General features: G+C 39.7%; 1 long non-coding RNA gene across 5 annotated transcripts in view; it reads right to left on the reverse strand.

Moving 5' to 3' along the window:
- LOC112675386 (uncharacterized) overlaps positions 1 to 16,895 on the reverse strand; it is a 69,807-nt gene extending 52,912 nt beyond the window's left edge. For 2 of the 5 annotated variants that reach the window (XR_007406374.1, XR_003145868.3), the window contains exons 1-2: positions 16,583 to 16,767; positions 16,173 to 16,262 (exon numbers count right to left, since the gene is read on the reverse strand). This is a non-coding gene — a long non-coding RNA (uncharacterized LOC112675386). The other 3 variants (XR_007406372.1, XR_007406373.1, XR_003145867.1) reach the window with 3 other exon arrangements.
- Positions 16,896 to 17,371: the final 476 nt, after the last annotated feature.

A 17,371-nucleotide genomic window follows, 5' to 3' on the forward strand; every position in this document is an offset into this window, starting at 1 on the left:
TGCTGGAAGTTCCTCCTGCCTTGGAAGCCTCAAAATGACTTCGGGCTTCTTAAGCTTACTGGGTAATTTGAGAGGTATTACTCGATCAATGAAACTCAACACACAGATCTACTCTCACCGAATTTGGCATCCTTTTTTTTCCCCTATCTTAATGTTACCATGTATATTATAGGACCGATTTATATCCTCAGTCTTTTAAACATTCAAAGTTTCCTTCTGGAAGAGTATGAGTGATGAGGAAGTTATTCTTATAGAAAGCTTACAGAATTTATCAGGACTGGTTTCTGAGCATTGGCTGAAGTTGTGGATAGTCTATCACTAAGGAAGAGGATAATTAGATCTCAGCTTTGAATACTACTCATTAATAACTTTCCAGGAGTTCTTTTTATTTTTGTTACACAGGATAGGATATTCACACTTCCTTCTCTTAAGTACAATCCAGATTCAGTGCACTGAAATTGCTCTTTATTGTTTTAATCTCCAGTGCCTACCACATGATATGGGCTCAATATTTGTTAAATGTAGGTGGCTTTGTCTGATAAGAAATCATTAGCATAATAAACAAGCTCTGAAGATTTAGAAAAACAGTGCTCATTATACAATGTCATATATATAACATATATATACACATATTCAAAAATATATACACAGATATTTATATATTTATAAAGAGCAATTCTAAATTTTTTTTAAATTTTTATTTATTTATGATAGTCACAGAGAGAGAGAGAAAGAGGCAGAGACACAGGCAGAGGGAGAAGCAGGCTCCATGCACCGGGAGCCCGAATGTGGGATTCGATCCCGGGTCTCCAGGATCGCGCCTTGGGCCAAAGGCAGGCGCCAAACCGCTGCGCCACCCAGGGATCCCCAAAGAGCAATTCTAAAACACTTAACAGTACCCAATGAGAAAGAAAGTCAAAGTCAACATAGAGTTCTGCTGTGAAAAGAGCCATGTTTTCTCTCAAGTTCTCAGATCATCACTTATTAAAATTACAGCTTGTTCATGATTTTTGTTAAGGTGTCAAGGAATCAGAAAGTTTAATGAGATCTGATCATTCATTCATTACCTGCACCCAGAGTAGAGTAGGTGGTCCAAGCATAATGGAGAAAGGAAATGAACTTGTGGAAAGCACTGCACTAGAAAGCACTAGATGCTTTAAAAATGGCATTGAGAAAACTTTCTAATTCCCAGCATGGGTAAAGTAGCAATTCTGAAAAGCTCATTCTTATGTCATCCAGGACCAGTTCTGAATGTTTTTATGGGGATAAATACTAGGGTGCAGATGTAAGTCATATCTCCTGATTTTTGTTATAGAATATTCAGGCATCATCAGCATAAAACTATTCCAGATTTGACCCAAGCACTCAAGTGAATGAGCTTGCATTTCTCTTTTTCCTTTTCCTCTCAAAAATAAATTACCAAAATAAGAGAAAAATGTTAGAAAAATCAGAGGCAAGGGGTACCTGGGTGGCTCAGTTGGTTGGGCATCTGACTCTTGTTTTCGGCCCAGGTCATGATTTCAGGATCTTGGGATTGAGCCTCACATCAGGCTCCACACTGACCTTGGAGTCTGCTTGGGCTTCTCTCTCCCACTCCTTCGGCCCCTCCCTCCACTCATCTCTAAAATAAAGAAATAAATATTTCTTACGAAAGGAAAAAAAGAAAAATTAGAGATGAAGTACATGAAAACCATTTAGATGGTAACTAGATCAGATATGATGTAGTAGTTACTATTCTAAGTAATACTGGAACTTAATTGTATATATGGTTGCAGCCTCCTTCCTAGTCATATGCCATTCCTTATTTATTGATGATGATATTAATTTCTCTATCTGGAAAAACTCATTGAAAAGTTTAAACTGAAATGTATTCTTTAAATGTGTACCTTATGTTTCCATCTATATGATGTGAAGGACAAAGGATTAAGTCTAGATTATTCTAAACCAATTTTAATAACCAGTAATTTGTATTAGCACAATTATTCTTTGCAAATAGATACTACAAATGTTATTTTTAACAGACTTAAAATTAAGTTTCTATGTTAGAAAACATTTTTCCTCAGGAATTCTGTTTAGTTTATTATTGTGCATAGTCTATCAGTGAGCCAAGGCTGCCATTATAAAATACCATAGACTGAGAGGTTTAAATAACATAAATATATTTTCTCACAGTTTTATAGGCTAGAAGTCTGAGATAAAAGTGTCAGCAGTTTTAGTTTCTTTGGAAGCCTCTCACTGGTTTATAGATAAGGTTTATATATACCACCATATCTCTGTGTCCTCACATATTCACCCCTTGGTCTGGGTGTTTTTGTGTCCTAATCTTCCTTTCTTTTTTTTTTTTTTTTTGGTTGGTTGTTTGTTTTTTATCTTATTTTATTTTATTTTTTTAATTTATTTTTATTGGTGTTCAATTTACTAACATACAGAATAACCCCCAGTGCCCGTCACTCATTCACTCCCACCCCCCGTCCTCCTCCCCTTCTACCACCCCTAGTTCGTTTCCCAGAGTTAGCAGTCTTTACGTTCTGTCTCCCTTTCTGATATTTCCCACACATTTCTTCTCCCTTCCCTTATATTCCCTTTCACTATTATTTATATTCCCCAAATGAATGAGAACATATAATGTTTGTCCTTCTCCGATTGACTTACTTCACTCAGCATAATACCCTCCAGTTCCATCCACGTTGAAGCAAATGGTGGGTATTTGTCATTTCTAATGGCTGAGGAATATTCCATTGTATACATAAACCACATCTTCTTTATCCATTCATCTTTCGATGGACACCGAGGATCCTTCTACAGTTTGGCTATCGTGGACATTGCTGCTAGAAACATCGGGGTGCCGGTGTCCCGGCGTTTCATTGCATCTGAATCTTTGGGGTAAATCCCCAACAGTGCAATTGCTGGGTCGTAGGGCAGGTCTATTTTTAACTCTTTGAGGAACCTCCACACAGTTTTCCAGAGTGGCTGCACCAGTTCACATTCCTACCAACAGCGTAAGAGGGTTCCCTTTTCTCTGCATCCTCTCCAACATTTGTGGTTTCCTGCCTTGTTAATTTTCCCCATTCTCACTGGTGTGAGGTGGTATCTCATTGTGGTTTTGATTTGTATTTCCCTGATGGCAAGTGATGCAAAGCATTTTCTCATGTGCATGTTGGCCATGTCTATGTCTTCCTCTGTGAGATTTCTCTTCATGTCTTTTGCCCATTTCATGATTGGATTGTTTGTTTCTTTGGTGTTGAGTTTAGTAACTTCTTTATAGATCTTGGAAACTAGCCCTTTATCTGATATGTCATTTGCAAATATCTTCTCCCATTCTGTAGGTTGTCTTTTAGTTTTGTTGACTGTATCCTTTGCTGTGCAAAAGCTTCTTATCTTGATGAAGTCCCAATAGTTCATTTTTGCTTTTGATTCTTTTGCCTTCGTGGATGTATCTTGCAAGAAGTTACTGTGGCCGAGTTCAAAAAGGGTGTTGCCTGTATTCTTCTCTAGGATTTTGATGGAATCTTGTCTCACATTTAGATCTTTCATCCATTTTGAGTTTATCTTTGTGTATGGTGAAAGGGAGTGGTCTAGTTTCATTCTTCTGCATGTGGATGTCCAATTTTCCCAGCACCATTTATTGAAGAGACTGTCTTTCTTCCAATGGATAGTCTTTCCTCCTTTATCGAATATTAGTTGACCATAAAGTTCAGGGTCCACTTCTGGGTTCTCTATTCTGTTCCATTGATCTATGTGTCTGTTTTTGTGCCAGTACCACACTGTCTTGATGACCACAGCTTTGTAGTACAACCTGAAATCTGGCATTGTGATGCCCCCAGATATGGTTTTCTTTTTTAAAATTCCCCTGGCTATTCGGGGTCTTTTCTGATTCCACACAAATCTTAAAATAATTTGTTCTAACTCTCTGAAGAAAGTCCATGGTATTTTGATAGGGATTGCATTAAACGTGTAAATTGCCCTGGGTAACATTGACATTTTCACAATATTAATTCTGCCAATCCATGAGCATGGAATATTTTTCCATCTCTTTGTGTCTTCCTCAATTTCTTTCAGAAGTGTTCTGTAGTTTTGAGGGTATAGATCCTTTACATCTTTGGTTAGGTTTATTCCTAGGTATCTTATGCTTTTGGGTGGAATTGTAAATGGGATTGACTCCTTAATTTCTCTTCCTTCAGTCTCATTGTTAGTGTATAGAAATGCCACTGATTTCTGGGCATTGATTTTGTATCCTGCCACGCTACCGAATTGCTGTATGAGTTCTAGCAATCTTGGGGTGGAGACTTTTGGGTTTTCTATGTAGAGTATCATGTCATCGGCGAAGAGGGAGAGTTTGACTTCTTCTTTGCCAATTTGAATGCCTTTAATGTCTTTTTGTTGTCTGATTGCTGAGGCTAGGACTTCCAGTACTATGTTGAATAGCTGTGGTGAGAGTGGACATCCCTGTCGTGTTCCTGATCTTAGGGGAAAGGCTCCCAGTGCTTCCCCATTGAGAATGATATTTGCCGTGGGCTTTTCATAGATGGCTTTTAAGATGTAGAGGAATGTTCCCTCTATTCCTACACTCTGAAGAGTTTTGATCAGAAATGGATGCTGTATTTTGTCAAATGCTTTCTCTGCATCTAATGAGAGGATCATATGGTTCTTGGTTTTTCTCTTGCTGATATGATGAATCACATTGATTGTTTTACGGGTGTTGAACCAGCCTTGCATCCCGGGGATAAATCCTACTTGGTCATGGTGGATAATTTTCTTAATGTACTGTTGGATCCTATTGGCCAGTATCTTGTTGAGAGTTTTTGCATCCATGTTCATCAGGGATGTTGGTGTATAATTCTCCTTTTTGGTGGGGTCTTTGTCTGGTTTTAGAATTAAGGTGATGCTGGCCTCATAGAACGAATTTGGAAGTACTCCATCTCTTTCTATCTTTCCAAACAGCTTTAGGAGAATAAGTATGGTTTCTTCTTTAAACGTTTGATAGAATTCCCCTGGGAAGCCATCTGGCCCTGGACTCTTGTGTCTTGGGAGGTTTTTGATGACTGCTTCAATTTCCTCCCTGGTTATTGGCCTGTTAAGGTTTTCTATTTCTTCCTGTTCCAGTTTTGGTAGTATGTGGCTTTCCAGGAATGTGTCCATTTCGTCTAGATTTCCTAATTTATTGGCGTATAGCTGTTCATAATATGTTTTTAAAATCGTTTGTATTTCCTTGGTGTTGGTAGTGATCTCTCCTTTCTCATTCATGATTTTATTAATTTGAGTCTTCTCTCTCTTTTTTTAATAAGGCTGGCTAACGGTTTATCTATCTTATTAATTCTTTCAAAGAACCAACTCCTGGTTCTGTTGATCTGTTCCACAGTTCTTCTGGTCTCGATTTCGTTGAGTTCTGCTCGAATCTTTATTAACTCCCTTCTTCTCCTGGGTGTAAGATCTATTTGCTGTTTTTTCTCTAGCTCCTTTATGTGTAAGGTTAGCTTTTGTATTTGAGATCTTTCCAGTTTTTGAATGGATGCTTGTATTGCGATGTATTTCCCCCTTAGGACTGCTTTTGCTGCATCCCAAAGATTTTGAGCGGTTGTATCTTCATTCTCATTAGTTTCCATGAATCTTTTTAATTCTTCCTTAATTTCCTGATTGACCCTTTCATCTTTTAGCAGGATGGTCCTTAACCTCCACGTGTTTGAGGTCCTTCCAAACTTCTTGTTGTGATTTAGTTCTAATTTCAAGGCATTATGGTCTGAGAATATGCAGGGGACGATCCCAATCTTTTGGTATCGGTTCAGACCCGATTTGTGACCCAGTATGTGGTGTATTCTGGAGAAAGTTCCATGTGCACTTGAGAAGAATGTGTATTCAGTTGAGTTTGGATGTAAAGTTCTGTAGATATCTGTGAAATCCATCTGGTCCAGTGTATCATTTAAAGCTCTCGTTTCTTTGGAGATGTTATGCTTAGAAGACCTATCGAGTATAGAAAGAGCTAGATTGAAGTCACCAAGTATAAGTGTATTATTATCTAAGTATTTCTTCACTTTGGCTAATAATTGATTTATATATTTGGCAGCTCCCACATTCGGGGCATATATATTGAGGATTGTTCAGTCCTCTTGTTGAATAGATCCTTTAAGTATGATATAGTGTCCCTCTTCATCTCTCACTACAGTCTTTGGGGTAAATTTTAGTTTATCTGATATAAGGATGGCTACCCCTGCTTTCTTTTGAGGACCATTCAAATGGTAAATGGTTCTCCAACCTTTTATTTTCAGGCTGTAGGTGTCCTTCTGTCTAAAATGAGTCTCTTGTAGACAGCAAATAGATGGGTCCTGCTTTTTTATCCAGTCTGAAACCCTGCGCCTTTTGATGGGGTCATTAAGCCCGTTCACATTCAGAGTTACTATTGAGAGATATGAGTTTAGTGTCATCATGATATCTATTCAGTCCTTGTTTTTGTGGATTGTTCCACTGAACTTCTTCTTAAAGGGGAATTTTAAGAGTCCCCCTTAAAATTTCTTGCAGAGCTGGTTTGGAGGTCACATATTCTTTCAGTTGCTGCCTGTCTTGGAAGCTCTTTATCTCTCCTTCCATTTTGAATGAGAGCCTTGCTGGATAAAGGATTCTTGGTTGCATGTTCTTCTCATTTAGGACCCTGAATATATCCTGCCAGCCCTTTCTGGCCTGCCAGGTCTCTGTGGAGAGGTCTGCTGTTACTCTAATACTCCTCCCCATAAAAGTCAGGGATTTCTTGCCTCTTGCGGCTTTAAGGATCTTCTCTTCATCTTTGGAATTTGCAAGCTTCACTATTAAATGTCGAGGTGTTGAATGGTTTTTATTGATTTTAGGGGGGGATCTTTCTATTTCCTGGATCTGAATGCCTGTTTCCCTTCCCAGATTAGGAAAGTTTTCAGCTAGAATTTGTTCAAATACATATTCTGGCCCTTCTGGCCCTTTCGGCACCCTCGGGAACACCAATTAAATGTAAGTTTTTCTTCCTCAGGCTGTCGTTTATTTCCCTTAATCTATCTTCATGGTCTTTTGTTTGTCTCTTTTTTCCTCAGTTTCCCTCTTTGCTATCAACTTGTCTTCTATGTCACTCACTCGTTCTTCCACCTCATTAACCCTCGTCATTAGGACTTCTAGTTTGGATTGCATCTCATTCAATTGATTTTTAATTTCTGCCTGATTGGATCTAAATTCTGCAGTCATGAAGTCTCTTGAGTCTTTTATGCTTTTTTCTAGAGCCACCAGTAGCTGTATAATAGTGCTTCTGAATTGGCTTTCTGACATCGAATTGTAATCCAAATTTTGTAACTCTGTGGGAGAGAGGACTGTTTCTGATTCTTTCTTTTGAGGTGAGGTTTTCCTTCTAGTCATTTTGCTCAGTGCAGAGTGGCCAAAAGCAAGTTGTATTGGGAAAAGGAGAAAAAGAGAGGAGAGAAAGAAGGAAAGAAAAGAGAAAGAGGAAAAAAAAAGGGAAGAAAAAAACGAAAAAAAAGAAGAAGAGAAAGAAAAAGAAAGAAAGGAAAAAAACAGGGGGTGGGGGAAGGAAACAAATCAAAAAGCAAAACAAAACAAAACAAAACAAAAGAACCACGGGGAAGTATCTTCTGATTCTGTGTACTTTAAGTCCCTTGGCTTCCCCTGACACTTGTCCGTCTAGCTGGTCTTCTGGGGGAGGGGCCTGTTGTGCTGATTTTCAGGTGTTAGCACTTGGGGGAGCTGCTCTGCCCCTGCCTGGTGCAGGGCTCAGTGGGGGTTGTTTACCCCGTGAGGCCCCAGGAGCAACAGCCCTAGTGGCGGGGCCAGCTCTGGAAACCTGGATTCAGCTCCGGCAGGAACCACGAAGCTCTCGGTCTGCAGGGCCTGGAGGCTCCGGGGCGGGGCCGCTGATGTGCTCAGCTGGGGCAGGAGCGTCCTCGCTGTCCTGGGCCCTCCCGGCCTCTGCCTGTCCCGGGGGGAGGCAGGATCCTGGGCTGTGTCCCGGCGCCCTGTGCTCCGGGGCCTGCGCTGTTGGAGTCGCGCTCCCGCCCCGCAGCCCCCTCCGCGGAGCCGCCCCCGAGCCCCCCGAGCTGCTCCGGGTCCCGCCGTGCGCGCTGCAGCCCTTAGGGAGCTCGGCGCACTCTCCTCCCGGGGCGCAGGTGTCTCTTACTGCCCCAGGGAGCCTGAGGGCATCCCCGCCCTCCTGGGTCCTGCTCCAACTCCCTGCGAGCCCCTTTCCGCCCGGGAAGGTCGGTGCAGCTCCTGCTCCTCCGGGACGGGGCTCTCCTGTCCTGGGGACACTCGCCCCGGCCTCAGCCCGGCTCCTCGCGGGCCCCTCCCCCTTGGAGGCCTTTGTTTCTTTATTTCTTTTTCCCCGTCTTCCTACCTTGATAGAAGCGCGAACTCTTCTCACTGTAGCATTCCAGGTGTTCTCTCTTTAATTCTCAGGCCGAATTCATAGATTTTCAGGATGATTGGAAGGTTTTCTAGGTAATTTGGTGGAGACAGGTGACTTGGGGACCCTACTCTTCTGCCATCTTGCCCCGCCTCCTCTTAATCTTCCTTTCTTGCAAGGATGTCAGTCATCTTGGATTAGGGCTCACCCAGATGGCCTCATTTTACCTAATTTCCTCTTTAAAGTCCCTATCTCCAAATACATATTCAGAGGTACAGGGAGTACCTGTACTCAGTTATCATATGAAACAAAGGAGCATCTTTGCCCTGTCTAAACCCCATTAATCATAAATTCAGAATTACTAGAGTCTAAACTAAAGACTTTTTAAAGATTAATTTCCAGAAAAATTTCAAAAGCAAAACTATATATAATTTTGCCTTCCTCTTTCACTCTGATGTTATTTAACTTTCTTTGTCAAGTAAGTTGTTTTCGCATCCTGGGACTCAGAATTCTTACTACCAAGGCATGAAGAAAATTGCTTAAGATCTTGGCATAGAAGGTAATATTAAAAAAGAAGACCACTTAAATCTGTCCTAAGTGATCAATTCTTTGTGCGGAGGGGTGTATGCGGGGGGGGGGGGGGGGGGGCTGTTTGTGTGTTCATCTTCATATATATATACAAGCAGCTTTATTCAGAATAGGAACTTATTGAAGTGCCTGGGTGGCTCAGTTGGTTAAGCATCTGCCTTCAGGTCAAGTCATGATCCTGGGGTCCTGGGATCGCGCCCCCCGAGGGGTCTGTGCTCAGACAAGAGTCTGCTTCTCCCTCTGCCCCTCCTCCCCTTGTGCTATCTCTCTCTCTCTCAAACAAATAAATAAATAAATAAAATCTTCTAGAATAGGAACTTATTGTCCCTTCTTTTATAATTTCATATCAGCCTCCAAATGTCTTTGATAGAAATAGTAACTTTTGAATGAAGAGGAGGAAGTCAACTTACCCTATAGAAAGCTGGTCCAAACAATATTTACCGAGCAATAAAAGAACAGCTAAACTGATAAAGACTGATAATAATAAAAGTTAAATTACTTGTATCATTGTTATGGACAAAATGTTTGTTACCTGTTCCCCCCACCCCACCATATTGGTATACTGAAATCTTAACTCCCAAGATGGTGGCATTAGGAAGTAGGGCCTATGGCAAGAATTAGTGCCCTTATAAAAGGGATCACAGAGAACACTCTTACTCTCTTTTCACCATGTGAGGATAACAGTGAGAGGTTGGCAGTCTACAACCTGAAAGAAGGCCTTCACCAGAACCTGACCATGCTGCCACCTGGATGTCAGGCTTCCAACCTCCAGAACTTGAAAAATAAATTTCTCTTTTTATAAGCCACCCAGTTTGTGGTATTCTGATATAGTAGCCTGAACTGCCTAAGACAATCACTAAGACTTCTACTATAATAAACTGAATAATGAAAAACATTATTTGAGGCCAACTAATGGCTGTTCTTATGGTTCAAGTGTGTGTAGTTTCTCTATGGAAATAGAGACTTGAATGTAGAAAGCACCATTTTCAAAATTGAATATCAGAATTGTCATCTTTATTTTTATCCCTATTAGATTTATTCATGATGAGTTTCGTCAGTTGCCCTTGCTTCTAGCTTAACTTTCTCAGATTTTAAGTATATTGTTCTTCCCATAGTCATTGTAACAAATTACAGTCTCAAAAGTAAAATAATTTTGAAAAAAGCAAGAGGCTTCATGGAGCTCTTATAAGGGATGTAATAGAGAAAATGAAGACTAGATTATGATAAAGGAAATTTTTATTTTTTTAAGTTTATTTATTTTTTTAGCAATCTCTATACCCAATGTGGGGCTTGAACTCACAACTCCAAACTCACAACCCCAAGATCTAGAGTCCCATGCTGTTCCAACTAAGCCAGCCAGGTGCCCCAATAAGGGAAAATTTTAAATCTTTAAGCCTCCAAACAGCTTTTGTTCATTTAGGGTCTCTGCTTTCAAGGAGTGAGGGATTTTGTAAATCAGGATATTTTGGTCTATGAATCTGGTCAGAAAGAATAATTATCCCAGTTCCAAGAGAGAAGCTTGTTTTGAAAGTTTCTTCTTAAGAGAGAGCAAAATCTTCATCCCTTAGATTTGTTGTAAATCCCAGGACCTAGCCATGCATTACGTTTGCAGTAAATATTGTGAGGAAATGTAGTAGAGAGTTTAAATATTAAAATTTAATGCTAAAATAATAAATAAATAAATAAATAAATAAATAAATAAATAAATAAATAAATAAATAAAATTTAATGCTGACCTATTAAGATATGTTTAATTAACATTTTGTCCTTCACTAAAAGTTTTCCTATTTAAAATTGCTGATATATATACATATACATATATATATTAAGATTTTATTTTATTTATTCATGAGAGACAGAGAGAAGTGAGACAAAGGCAGAGGGAGAGGCAGGCTTTCCACAGGGAGCCTGATGAGAGACTCAATCCCAGGATTCTGGGATCACAACCTGAGCCAAAGGCAGACACTTAACCACTGAGGCACCCAGGTGTCCCTGTTGATATATTTCTATTTATGGAAACTTTAGTTCTTTTATTAGAAAATGAATACATATTTCATAAAAAATGTGGAAAATACTAAAAGGGCAATAATAAACGCTAATAATTCTACCAACAATTACTGCTAATGTTTTAGAATGTTTTCAGTCTTTTGTTTATCTGTATCTAGAATATAAGTGAATGTATATTGTTCATTTATGTGAGATAAGGATTCTTCACTCGTACTACATAATTTGCATTTGAACTTCCATTAACTCTAGTAGAAATCATAGTGTTCTAATACATGGTAAATCATATTTCTTTTGCTGTTTTTGAGATTTTTCTCTTTGTTTTTCAACAGTTTGTGATATGTCAAGGTGAGGAGTTCTTTATACATTGTCCTCTTTCATCTTAACAAGATCGTTAGTGGTACACCATATTCTGTCCCCTTCTTATAAATAATATGATTTTTAGTATATACTCCATCTATATTTCTCAGCATTTATTACAAATAAGTGTGATTATGTGACTGAGTGTCACCAATAGAATGTGGCCCACTTCTATGCATTGTTCATCCTCTTTCTCCTTTTCACAGAGTGAATACAGATGACTGACCACCCAAGTGGGTGGAAGAATCATAGGATGGGAAGAAGTTCCATTAGCCAGCAGCACCAAATAAATCTGCTATGCAAGTGAAAGCCAAATTAATTTTGTTTTTAAGCTTTAAACATTTTTTGGCCCTCTTTGATCCAACAGTTTTTAAGGTAAACTCTTAAGTGAAAAAAGAATATCTGAGAAAAAGGAAAGGTACGGGACATTTATAAGGGAAGACCATTCAGGGAAAGGAATAATGCACACTGGTATGAAAATAAGTTAAATAAGTTAAATAAGTTTAAAAAAATTGAGTAAAGGACTACAGTGCTCAGGTAATAGTAAAATGTGTGTGTGTGTGTGTATGTGTGTGTGTGTGTGTGTGTGTGTGTGTATACTGTTGGTGCCTAAGCTACATGTTAGGTGAGTCAGATTGTGGTGGTCCTTTAAGAACGGTGGTGTTTGAAACCCTGGGTCAACAGTTCTTGTGATATACTAAACATCATGAACAGAAGAATGTAAAGTTATAGTAAAGGCCAGGCAACTCTAAGAAAGAAGACAAAAAATATGGTGATTAATGAACAAAGAAGTTTATTCTCCCTAAGGGAAATGTGCAGGGGCAAGAGGTGGCCTCTACTCTACAAATTACCCCAAGAATCCTGGCTAGAAAAGCTGTTCTCCTTCCTCTACACAGGGCTTCTGGGGTCCCTGGGTGGTTGAGCTTCTGCCTTTGGTTCAGGTCATGATCCCAGGGTTCAGGGATCAAGTCCCTCATTGGGCTACCCATATGGAGCCTGCTTCTCCCTCTGTCTATGTCTCTGCCTCTCTCTCCGTCTCTCATGAACAAATAAATAAAATCTTTTAAAAATAATAAAATAAACAGGACTTCTAAGGTGACCTCAGTTGGTTCCCTTTCCACCTCAAGAACAGAGAAAACATTTTCCTTTTAGCCAATGATATGGATTTAACATGGATCATTTGTTAGCATTCCATTGGTTAACATTTATCACATTGCTGCTACTTGTTGCAGGGTAAGTTAAGAAGCATAATCTCTTGCTAAAAAGCCATTTGCTCAGGATGAAGAAAAGCACAGATTTTGGAGTGAGCAAAGAGTCTTTGTCACATGTGCTTCTTAAAATATGCTTCTTCAAAATTACAGAGATTGCATCAGGGAATCTTCATTCTTTTTCAGTCTGGAAGTGGATCCGGTAGATGCCAAAGTATAAAAGCACAGATAGAGTTGGTGAAGAGCCAACAGAAACCTTTTTAGAAAGCAAGGACATGGTGAAACATGATTTTTAGGCTAACTATAATGAAATGTGGAGCATAGCATGAAAAGGGGACAGTTTAGTTCCATAATCTGAATTGTGGAGCTGTTATAATTGCACAGGCAAACAATAGAGTGCTTCAGGACCATGACAAAGATATTGCCTTTGGTTAAGGAAGGTGGACAGAGAGCAAGAGCAAAGAAACAGTAGGACTTGGTAAACAAATGTATGTGGTAGGTGAAGATGAAGAAGTGTGTGCTTATGTGGAAGAGAGATAAAATTAGTTTAACTTGGTAATAGAGGAGTAATATTTGGGGGGGGAGGACAAGAGGTTTAGGGAGGAATGAGACCCTAAAAGCTGCAGCAAACTCCTTCCCCACGCATCTATCCTTGAAACAATATTCCATTGTACGACAGGAGAGCAGAATGACATTTGTACAAGAAAGTGCTAATCTGGGCAAAACACTTTAGAATATGTACGATTTGGCAGTGAAATCATTTTGGGTGGATGGAGGAAGGGCTCGGTTCTGGTCCCGGATTCAGCGTCTTCTTATTCTGATAAAAACCATGAGCATCTCTTCACCTGGACGAGTAAAACCACATGCTGCCTTGAGAAATGAAGTAACACAGTTCCTTCATGTAGGACAACAGAAGTGTGTTTGGGATTTTGATTTATTAAAAGAATTAATATGAAAGAGGATAGATATTCTGCAAAGAATTCCTTATAACATAGCACTTTTCTGAGAATATCTAAGTGTTTATTATCCATTTCATTTCAGTACAAATAGATAAAGAGGGTCTGAGAAGCTCTTTCCTGCCTGAAACATGACATCACAGAGGATCCCTTACAGGTTTAGCCACTGTCAAACTGATGTTACAGGGCAGACTTCCTGGGTTCTGTCTCCTACCACCTTCACAGTGAGTGATCTTGTCTCATCTCAGCTTCCTCTCCTCTCAGAGCTTCTCTCCCTGGAGGCTGAAGAGGATGGCCTAAAGCAAAAGGAACACTCCTTGGTTCAGCTTAATGCAGCAAAATGACAGAACCCTATTTAGGCAGACACAATTTCAAGAGACTCAGATTGCAGATATTTCAGGGTATCAACAAATATCTCACAGCCTTTATATCAGGATAGAAATATGTGGCTCATGGACCATATTCTGGTAAGTAATTACCATAAGAGATATAGCCAGATAACAACTATAGAACTATCTCCCTATCTACATAATCAATAAAAACATAAGGATAGAGATGCAAACATATCACTTTGCAAAACATGAATAAATTCACAAGGAATGGAAGGTAGGAAAACATAGCTCTATTCTCCGGAGATCCCTCATTCCTCTCCTGATTTGCCAAAATTTCCATGTGGATAACCTCAGCCTTGTTTATTCCCCAATAGTAGTGATTACTTGAGCTTCATGAATAAAGTCACCAAAAACCATGCAACTCTCATCCATACAACTAAGAGGAAAAGAGAGTTTTCTCATCTGTAAATGGAAAAATGGGAGTTTATATTTTTGGTGGTCTCACCTAGCTCTAACTTTCTGTGTGTGAATAAGAAAATTTGTGGGCTCAATGGTTTAGTGCCTGCCTTCTGCCCAGGGCATGATCCTGGAGTCCCAGGATCGAGTCCCAAGTCGGGCTCCCTACATGGAGCCTGCTTCTCCTCCCTCTGCCTGTGTCTCTGCCTCTCTCTCTCTGTATCTCTCATGAATAAATAAATAAAATCTTAAAAAAAGAAAGAAAGAAAATTTGTGATAATGTTCTCCTAAAATCTGATGTCTAACTATTGAAACTACATATCAGGAAGGTTTTAATCAAAATTATAAGGATTAAACATATCACAAATGTGCCAGTATTTTAGTATCTAAACTAATTACCCACACTTTATCACACATAGAGTTAACACAAAAAAATTGTGACACTCCAAGGAACTAACATTTGAATTTAAGAATGTGTGCATCTGTGACCAAGAATGAGGCAGGAGAGAGGGATAACCACTGAACCCAAGCTTTAGCCAGCCTCTGTGAGGATAAAGGGGGATGACAGTAATGCCTTGCAAAGGGCAAAGCTGATGTAAAAGAGAGATAGGAGCTACTCAGATTCTGAATTCTCAGAAAGGATAGTTGTACTAACTTCAGCTTTCCTTGGCCACTTACAAGAGGCCGTGGATGATAAAGCTGTGTCTCTTCATCCCTCCACGAGGGCAATACCTCTCATTGCTTCAATAGGGAAAAATCCTAGACAAAGCCACCCATTTGACTCTTTTAAAATTATCACTTGAGCTATTGTTGTTCTACGTTGGGCTCTATGGGCAAGCAAAGGTCTCAAGGACGGTAGTAGAGTGGTGAAGTGAAACACGAATTGGGAAAGTGGAGACATTTATATAAATGACCGAGAGCTACAGTGACTTCACATGAAATTTGGGGCAATTCACTTAACTTCTCCAACTACAATAACAAATTTTATGTTCTCATTTACTTAATGGCAATGTTGGGATAGACGTTGTGGTTGTTTACAATTAATACCACCATACACTTTGGTTATGTTGGGAATGGGACAAATACAAACACATGGTCTAACCACTCTTCTCTTGAGTTGATGAAAAATATTCTTAAATCCAACCATTTATCCCACCAAAAATTTATTTCCCATCTGTTTTACTGACATCAAAGCAATACAAGAGCCTTTTATATACCAGACATTTCAATTTTGTGTGAGGGAAACTTGGTCAGAGCATCGGCAGAACATGTAATATTCATACCAAGTGTAAGATATGGTAGACACAGAGAACTCAAGAATCTGGTGTGTTCTCTCTCTGTGATGCCATGAAGAGTCATGGAACACACAAAGGATGGGAGAACTGACCCTACCTGGAGAGGTAGGCTGCCTCATGTACACAGTTTGTGGGAGCTATGGTCAACAGATGATCAGAATCATTTTCAATTTTTTTCTAAAGGTCTCATCTCTACAGATGCCAGAATCCTTCTATCTTTATTTCTATTTCAAAATCAAATTTACAACTACTGCTTGGTTATGAATTCCTGAAAAGGAATCTTTCATTTCCTTTCACTGTTAACATAATATGGAAAAATTTCATAGGAGTTAAAAGGGCCCTTTAATAGAAACATCACAGAAATAGACAAAAAGGAGACAAGTTTCCACCCATAGGAGTTAATGGCAGCTCAGAACAAAAACTCAGTTTGGCAAATGTTCTCACTAGAAAGAACGCTCTGAAGAAGGAAGGGGAGATTATTTGCAGACCCTCTCACCAAGACCAGGTTTGTGCATGTCTAAACTACCTAGTTTGTGGGCTTTGGAACCCACCAGAGCTACCAGCTTTTTGTGCAGAAAAAGAGGTTAAAGGCAAAGAATACTTACCTGGCCTTCCCAAACAGTCCATCTTTATAATGTTGTCCTCTTTATTCTTATACACAGCATTATGCAGGGTGCATCTGTATCTGAGCAAGACTAAGACAAAGTTCCCTGGATCAGGAGCAAGTTCCTGGCAACTGTCTCATAGATCCCCAGATTCTATGGAGTTTTTCATATTCTTAAACCTGGGCATTAGGCTCAGCTCAGTCAGGGACCCACATATTTCCTCACCCTCCACAGGCATACCAGGCACTGACTTCCTGGCCCAGTCCTGACCTCTGTCCATCAAGTATTTCCAACATACATGACAGTATGGTTTCTAAGAACTCTTAGCCCGGGGTCATTGAAAAGCTTTAAAGCTCAGAGATAAGAATTGTTCTCCCAGATCATGTAGTAAGGAACATATTTTCAAGTACCTCACGTTTTAGTGGATCTCTCCCTCCTCTTCTAGGCTGCACATTAAGACTTGCATTTCCTTATGTGTTCATCAGCTTCACTGAAGAAGGGGAAAATAAGAAAAAGATGATGGAAAGAACAGTCATGGTAAAGAGGATATAGAGCCAAAAGGCCACATTCAGATGAAAGCCGGTGCCTGATTCAAACCCACCCATGAAGATGTGAATAAAGATAAAGGAATTCTCTGTCCCAGCTCTGTCACCTCCTGAGTGACAAGATGATGAGGTCACAGTTTCAGCAACAATGGGAATAATGAATGTCTCAGTGGGGATTGGCCAAGCCTTTCAAAAACCAAACACTGAGGAAAATCAGTTATCTTCGCTTCTGCAAAGATAGGGGGCAACACCCCACCCCAAACACTAGCATATCTAAACACAGTGCAGAGGAGGGAAGACTCATACACAATACTGCATTGGAATCATGTCTGTATACAAAGGGAGTGGCCTGTTTCCTCAGACACCTCAGAATTAGGACCAGCTTTATTTAGAGAAAAGGAAATCTAAGTTGGAAAGGGAAGAAATATCAAATGTTCCTGAACAGAAAATCCATATCTTTCCCTAGAAGCTCCAGAATTCCCTGTCTCAGTGTACTAATTCCTGTCAGGAATGTGTATCCTATTGATTGTGGGCCATCTCCCCAGTCACAGGCATCAGGGGAGGGAAATCTTTATTTTCTGAGATAATTATAATGTTGTCTTCTGAACTAAACAAATTATTTGGCAGAGGCGTTACTCTGAACATCACCAGAAT

Source organism: Canis lupus, chromosome 27 (genome assembly GCF_003254725.2).
Source record: "Canis lupus dingo isolate Sandy chromosome 27, ASM325472v2, whole genome shotgun sequence".
Classification (NCBI taxonomy): Eukaryota; Metazoa; Chordata; class Mammalia; order Carnivora; family Canidae; genus Canis; species Canis lupus.